Below are 7,550 nucleotides of genomic sequence, written 5' to 3'. Positions count from 1 at the left end.
AATGTGTGTCTGTGTCACTCCTATGACAGGTCACAGGCAGGAGAAGGTTGTATCACTGATTGTAATGTGTGTCTGTGTCACTCCTATGACAGGTCACAGGCAGGAGAAGGTTGTGTCACTGATTGTAATGTGTGTCTGTGTCAGTCCTATGACAGGTCACAGGCAGGAGAAGGTTGTATCACTGATTGTAATGTGTGTCTGTGTCAGTCCTATGACAGGTCACAGGCGGGAGAAGGTTGTATCACTGATTGTAATGTGTGTCTGTGTCAGTCCTATGACAGGTCACAGGCAGGAGAAAGGTTGTATCACTGATTGTAATGTGTGTCTGTGTCAGTCCTATGACAGGTCACAGGCAGGAGAAGGTTGTGTCACTGATTGTAATGTGTGTCTGTGTCAGTCCTATGGCAGGTCACAGGCAGGAGAAGGTTGTATCACTGATTGTAATGTGTGTCTGTGTCAGTCCTATGACAGGTCACAGGCAGGAGAAGGTTGTATCACTGATTGTAATGTGTGTCTGTGTCACTCCTATGACAGGTCACAGGCAGGAGAAGGTTGTATCACTGATTGTAATGTGTGTCTGTGTCAGTCCTATGACAGGTCACAGGCAGGAGAAGGTTGTATCACTGATTGTAATGTGTGTCTGTGTCAGTCCTATGACAGGTCACAGGCAGGAGAAGGTTGTATCACTGATTGTAATGTGTCTGTGTCAGTCCTATGACAGGTCACAGGCAGGAGAAGGTTGTATCACTGATTGTAATGTGTGTCTGTGTCAGTCCTATGACAGGTCACAGGCAGGAGAAGGTTGTATCACTGATTGTAATGTGTGTCTGTGTCAGTCCTATGACAGGTCACAGGCAGGAGAAGGTTGTATCACTGATTGTAATGTGTGTCTGTGTCACTCCTATGACAGGTCACAGGCAGGAGAAGGTTGTGTCACTGATTGTAATGTGTGTCTGTGTCAGTCCTATGACAGGTCACAGGCAGGAGAAGGTTGTATCACTGATTGTAATGTGTGTCTGTGTCAGTCCTATGACAGGTCACAGGCAGGAGAAGGTTGTATCACTGATTGTAATGTCTGTGTCAGTCCTATGACAGGTCACAGGCAGGAGAAGGTTGTATCACTGATTGTAATGTCTGTGTCAGTCCTCTCCCCTACAGTTTCACCGTGGGGACACGTCCTCTCTGCAGCCCTATGCACACGGAGGCTTCTTCCTGCTGGTCAAAACCCCAGAGCGTACAGCTTGCGTAAGTAACACGACCACGACACGACCGCAGTACGACGTTCATTAAACGACATAACACATGCCTCATACTGCCGTCGTACTGCCTCGCTACTGCCTCGTACAGTGTCATACTCCTCGTACTTGCCTCGTGCCGCCTCGTATTGCCTCGTATTGCACCCGTATTGCCTCGTACTGCCTCGTATTGCCTCATACTGCCTCGTACTGCCTCGTACTGCCTCGTATTGCCTCATATGGTGTCATACTTCCTCATACTTCCTCGTACTGCCTCGTATTGCCTCGTACTGCCTCATATGGTGTCATACTTCCTCATACTTCCCTCGAACTGCCTCGTATTGCCTGGTACTGCCTCGTATTGCCTGGTACTGCCTCGTATTGCCTCGTACTGCCTCATATGATGTCATACTTCCTCATACTTCCTCGTACTGCCTCGTATTGCCTCGTACTGCCTCGTATTGCCTCGTACTGCCTCATATGGTGTCATACTTCCTCATACTTCCTCGTACTGCCTCGTACTGCCTCATACTGCTTCATATGGTGTCATACTGCCTCGTACTGCCTCGTATTGCCTCATACTGCCTCATACAGTGTCATACAGCCTAGTGGTTAGAGCGTTGGGACTAGTAACCGGAAGGTTGCGAGTTCAAACCCCGAGTTGACAAGGTAAAAATCTGTCGTTCTGCCCCTGAACAGGCAGTTAACCCACTGTTCCTAGACCAGTTAACCCCACTGTTCCTAGACCAGTTAACCCACTGTTCCTAGACCAGTTAACCCACTGTTCCTAGACCAGTTAACCCACTGTTCCTAGACCAGTTAACCCCACTGTTCCTAGACCAGTTAACCCACTGTTCCTAGGCCAGTTAACCCACTGTTTCTAGGCCAGTTAACCCACTGTTTCTAGGCCAGTTAACCCACTGTTCCTAGGCCAGTTAACCCACTGTTCCTAGACCAGTTAACCCACTGTTCCTAGACCAGTTAACCCACTGTTCCTAGACCAGTTAACCCCACTGTTCCTAGGCCAGTTAACCCACTGTTCCTAGACCAGTTAACCCCACTGTTCCTAGACCAGTTAACCCCACTGTTCCTAGACCAGTTAACCCACTGTTCCTAGACCAGTTAACCCCACTGTTCCTAGACCAGTTAACCCACTGTTCCTAGACCAGTTAACCCCACTGTTCCTAGACCAGTTAACCCACTGTTCCTAGACCAGTTAACTCCACTGTTCCTAGACCAGTTAACCCGCTGTTCCTAGACCAGTTAACCCACTGTTCCTAGACCAGTTAACCCACTGTTCCTAGACCAGTTAACCCCACTGTTCCTAGACCAGTTAACCCACTGTTCCTAGACCAGTTAACCCCACTGTTCCTAGACCAGTTAACCCCACTGTTCCTAGACCAGTTAACCCCACTGTTCCTAGACCAGTTAACCCCACTGTTCCTAGACCAGTTAACCCCACTGTTCCTAGACCAGTTAACCCCACTGTTCCTAGACCAGTTAACCCACTGTTCCTAGACCAGTTAACCCCACTGTTCCTAGACCAGTTAACCCCACTGTTCCTAGACCAGTTAACCCCACTGTTCCTAGACCAGTTAACCCACTGTTCCTAGACCAGTTAACCCCACTGTTCCTAGACCAGTTAACCCCACTGTTCCTAGACCAGTTAACCCCACTGTTCCTAGACCAGTTAACCCACTGTTCCTAGACCAGTTAACCCACAGTTCCTAGACCAGTTAACCCCACAGTTCCTAGACCAGTTAACCCCACTGTTCCTAGACCAGTTAACCCCACTGTTCCTAGACCAGTTAACCCCACTGTTCCTAGACCAGTTAACCCACTGTTCCTAGACCAGTTAACCCCACTGTTCCTAGACCAGTTAACCCCACTGTTCCTAGGCCGTCATTGTAAATAAATACACATTTCCGATACTTTCTGTATTTTTAATGTTCTATATGTTGACCAAGTTGCCTGCTGATTGTTTTGGGGCTGATATCAACAGTGGACGAATGAAACACACACCAAAGACAATTTGCAGTGGTCTTTTCCTTAAATGTCTCTGTCCGTGTCTCTGTCCGTGTCTCTGTCCGTGTCCGTGTCTCTGTCCGTGTCCGTGTCTCTGTCCGTGTCTCTCTGTCCGTGTCTCTCTGTCCGTGTCTCCCTGTCCGTGTCTCCTCTGTCCGTGTCTCCTCTGTCCGTGTCTCTCTGTCCGTGTGTCTCTGTCCGTGTCCCTGTCTCTGTCCGTGTCCCTGTCTCTGTCCGCGTCCCTGTCCGTGTGTCTCCTCTGTCCGTGTCTCTCCTCTGTCCGTGTCTCTCCTCTGTCCGTGTGTCTCTGTCCGTGTCCCTGTCTCTGTCCGTGTCCCTGTCCGTGTGTCTCCTCTGTCCGTGTCTCTCCTCTGTCCGTGTCTCTCCTCTGTCCGTGTGTCTCCTCTGTCCGTGTGTCTCCTCTGTCCGTGTGTCTCCTCTGTCCGTGTCTCTCCTCTGTCCGTGTGTCTCTGTCCATGTCCCTGTCTCTGTCCGTGTCCCTGTCCGTGTGTCTCCTATGTCCGTGTCTCCCTCTGTCCGTGTCTCCTCTGTCCGTGTCTCTCCTCTGTCCGTGTCTCTCCTCTGTCCGTGTCTCTCCTCTGTCCGTGTCTCTCCTCTGTCCGTGTCTCTCCTCTGTCCGTGTCTCTCCTCTGTCCGTGTCTCCCCTGTCCGTGTGTCTCTGTCCGTGTCTCTCCTGTCCGTGTCTCTCTGTCCGTGTCTCCTCTGTCCGTGTCTCTCCTCTGTCCGTGTCTCTCCTCTGTCCGTGTCTCTCCTCTGTCCGTGTTCTCCTCTGTCCGTGTCTCTCCTCTGTCCGTGTCTCTCCTCTGTCCGTGTCTCTCCTCTGTCCGCGTCTCTCTGTCCGTGTCTCCTCTGTCCGTGTCTCCTCTGTCCGTGTGTCTCCTCTGTCCGTGTCTCTCTGTCCGTGTCTCCTCTGTCCGTGTCTCTCTGTCCGTGTCTCTCTGTCCGTGTCTCTCTGTCCGTGTCTCTGTCCGTGTTTCTCTGTCCGTGTCTCTCCTGTCCGTGTCTCTGTCCGTGTCTCTCTGTCCGTGTCTCTCTGTCCGTGTTTCTCTGTCCGTGTCTCTCCTGTCCGTGTCTCTCTGTCCGTGTCTCTCTGTCCGTGTTTCTCTGTCCTTGTCTCTCTGTCCTGTCTCTCTGTCCGTGTCTCTCTGTCCGTGTCTCTCTGTCCGTGTCTCCCCTGTCCGTGTCTCTCTGTCCGTGTCTCTCCTCTGTCCGTGTCTCTCCTCTGTCCGTGTCTCTCCTCTGTCCGTGTCTCTCCTGTCCGTGTCTCTCCTGTCCGTGTCTCTCCTGTCCGTGTCTCTCCTCTGTCCGTGTCTCTCCTCTGTCCGTGTCTCTCCTCTGTCCGTGTCTCCCCTGTCCGTGTCTCCCCTGTCCGTGTCTCTCTGTCCGTGTCTCTCCTCTGTCCGTGTCTCTCCTCTGTCCGTGTCTCTCCTCTGTCCGTGTCTCTCCTCTGTCCGTGTCTCCTCTGTCCGTGTCTCTGTCCGTGTCTCTGTCCGTGTGTCTCTTCAGGAGACGATGGAGCAGCAGCTGTCTGAGCCTCAGGTCCTGACTCCCGACTTCAGCAAACCAGAGGTGAGAGGTCATAGGTCAGCTCCAGTGTGCTGTGTGTTTGATCTGCTGTGCGTTGGAGCCGTCTCTGAGCAGTTTCCTGTTTTGTCCATTGTGAATGTGTCCCTCAGGCCCCGCTGCAGATCCATGCCGCCATGCTGGCTCTTGATGCCTTCCAGGAGCAACACAACAGACTGCCCAATATTGGGTAACACAACCCCTAGTCCCTACCCTCTACCCTCTAGTCCCTCCACCTAGCCCCTCCCCCCGACCCATACTCCCTCGCCCCTCCCCCTACTCCCAAGCCCCTCCCCCTGGCACCGACCCTCTAGCCCCGACCCCCGACCCCTATTTCCTGTGTAGCTGGTTGGTCCCCAGCCTCTACTTCCTCTATAGCTGGTTGGTCCCCAGCCTCTACTTCCTTTATAGCTGGTTGGTCCCCAGCCTCTACTTCCTTTATAGCTGGTTGGTCCCTAGCCTCTACTTCCTGTATAGCTGGTTGGTCCCTAGCCTCTACTTCCTCTATTGCTGGTTGGTCCCTAGCCCCTACTTCCTCTATAGCTGGTTGGTCCCTAGCCCCTACTTCCTCTATAGCTGGTTGGTCCCTAGCCCTACTTCCTCTATAGCTGGTTGGTCCCTTGCCCCTACTTCCTCTATAGCTGGTTGGTCCCTAGCCCCTACTTCCTGTATAGCTGGTTGGTCCCTTGCCCCTACTTCCTCTATAGCTGGTTGGTCCTGAGCCCCTACTTCCTGTAAAGCTGGTTGGTCCCTTGCCCCTACTTCCTCTATAGCTGGTTGGTCCTGAGCCCCTACTTCCTGTATAGCTGGTTGGTCCCTTGCCCCTACTTCCTCTATAGCTGGTTGGTCCCTAGCCCCTACTTCCTCTATAGCTGGTTGGTCCTCGCCTCTACTTCCTCTATAGCTGGTTGGTCCCTCGCTCTACTTCCTCTATAGTTGGTGGGTCCTGAGCCTCTACTTCCTCTATAGCTGGTTGGTCCTTGAGCCTCTACTTCCTCTATAGCTGGTTGGTCCTGAGCCCCTACTTTCCTGTAAAGCTGGTTGGTCCTCGCCCTACTTCCTCTATAGCTGGTTGGTCCTGAGCCCCCTACTTCCTATAGCTGGTTGGTCCTGGAGCCCCTACTTCCTGTATAGCTGGTTGGTCCTGAGCCCCTACTTCCTGTATAGCTGGTTGGTCCTGAGCCTCTACTTCCTCTATAGCTGGTTGGTCCTGAGCCCCTACTTCCTCTATAGCTGGTTGGTCCTGAGCCCCTACTTCCTCTATAGCTGGCTGGTCCTGAGCCCCTACTTCCTGTAGCTGGTTGGTCCTGAGCCCCTACTTCCTGTATAGCTGGTTGGTCCTGAGCCTCTACTTCCTGTAAAGCTGGTTGTGATTGGTTGCGTCTCCAGGTGCTGTCGGGATGCGGAGGTTCTGGTCAAACTAACAGAGGAAGTCAACCACACCTTGACAAACGGAGGAGTGTTTCATCTACACACACTGTTGTACGTATCAGCACACACACACACACACACACACACACACACACTGTTGTACGTATCAACACACACACACACACACACACACACACACACACACACACACACACACACACACACTGTTGTACGTATCAACACACACACACACACACACACACACACACACACACACACACACACACACACACACACACTGTTGTACATATCAGCACACACTCACACTCATGACACTCCTGTCCTCCCCTCTCTCCTCTCCTCCTCTCCTCCTCCCTTCCTTTCTCTCTCCATCCCCTCCCTCTCTCCATCCTCCCCTCCCTCCCTCTCCTCTCTCTCTCCCCTCTCCCTCTCTCCATCCCCCTCCCTCTCCTCTCCTCTCGCCCTTCCTCTCCAGGCTCCAGTGAATAGTGAGTTGTGCGTTGTCTCTCCAGAACGGCGCAGGGTTCTTCTCCTCCATTGGCTGCGGCGGTGTGGGGGCATTGCCAGTCAGAGGTCCTCAAGGCCCTCACGGGGAAGTTTGCCCCACCACAGCAATGGGTAGGTCAACCTCAGATGTGAGGAGATCTGATTGGTTGTTTGGGTAGGTCATTTATTTTCTGGTGTTAGAATTCTAATATTGTAGTCTCTCTCTCTGTCTCTCTGCTCCCCTCTCTGTCTCTCTGTCTCTCTGTCTCTCTCTCTGTGTCTCTGTCTCTCTGTCTCCCTCTCTCTCTCTCTCTCTCTGTCTCTCTGTCTCTCTGTCTCTCTCTCTCTCTCTGTCTCTCTGTCTCTCTCTGTCTCTCTCTGTCTCTCTGTCTCTCTGTCTCTCTCTGTCTCTCTCTGTGTCTCTGTCTCTCTCTCTGTCTCCCTCTCTCTACATTCTCTCCTTCTAGTTCTATCTAGATGCCATAGAGTAGTGAACCACTACTGTCTCTATCAGCAGAGGAGTTTAGCCCCAGGTAAAACACACACACACACACACACACACACACACAGAACACGACAAAGAATCTGAAACGCATAAAGATACGTGTGTGTGTGTGTGTGTGTGTGTGTGTGTGTGTGTGTGTGTGTGTGTAGGGGTGATCGGTACGACGGGCTGAGGGCCTGCATCGGGGAGACCATGTGTCTGGAACTCCACAAGCTGAGAGTCTTTATGGTGACAACCCACACTATAACAACCCACGCTGTCACAACCCACGCTGTTACAACCCACACTATAACAACCCACGCTGTCACAACCCACGCTGTCAC

At 52.3% G+C, this 7,550-nt stretch overlaps 1 long non-coding RNA gene across 1 annotated transcript; it reads left to right on the top strand.

The window, feature by feature from the left end:
• Window positions 1–4,735: 4,735 nt before the first annotated feature.
• LOC135535074 (uncharacterized) lies at window positions 4,736–6,302 on the top strand. Its single transcript, XR_010454807.1, has 3 exons — window positions 4,736–4,850; window positions 4,958–5,034; window positions 6,234–6,302. It is a non-coding gene; the product is annotated as an uncharacterized LOC135535074 (long non-coding RNA).
• The last annotated feature ends 1,248 nt before the right edge of the window (window positions 6,303–7,550 follow it).

This window comes from Oncorhynchus masou, unplaced genomic scaffold, assembly GCF_036934945.1.
Source record: "Oncorhynchus masou masou isolate Uvic2021 unplaced genomic scaffold, UVic_Omas_1.1 unplaced_scaffold_4405, whole genome shotgun sequence".
NCBI lineage: Eukaryota > Metazoa > Chordata > Actinopteri > Salmoniformes > Salmonidae > Oncorhynchus > Oncorhynchus masou.
Note: the sequence above shows the minus strand (reverse complement) of the source record. Positions and strands in the feature narration are given on the sequence as shown.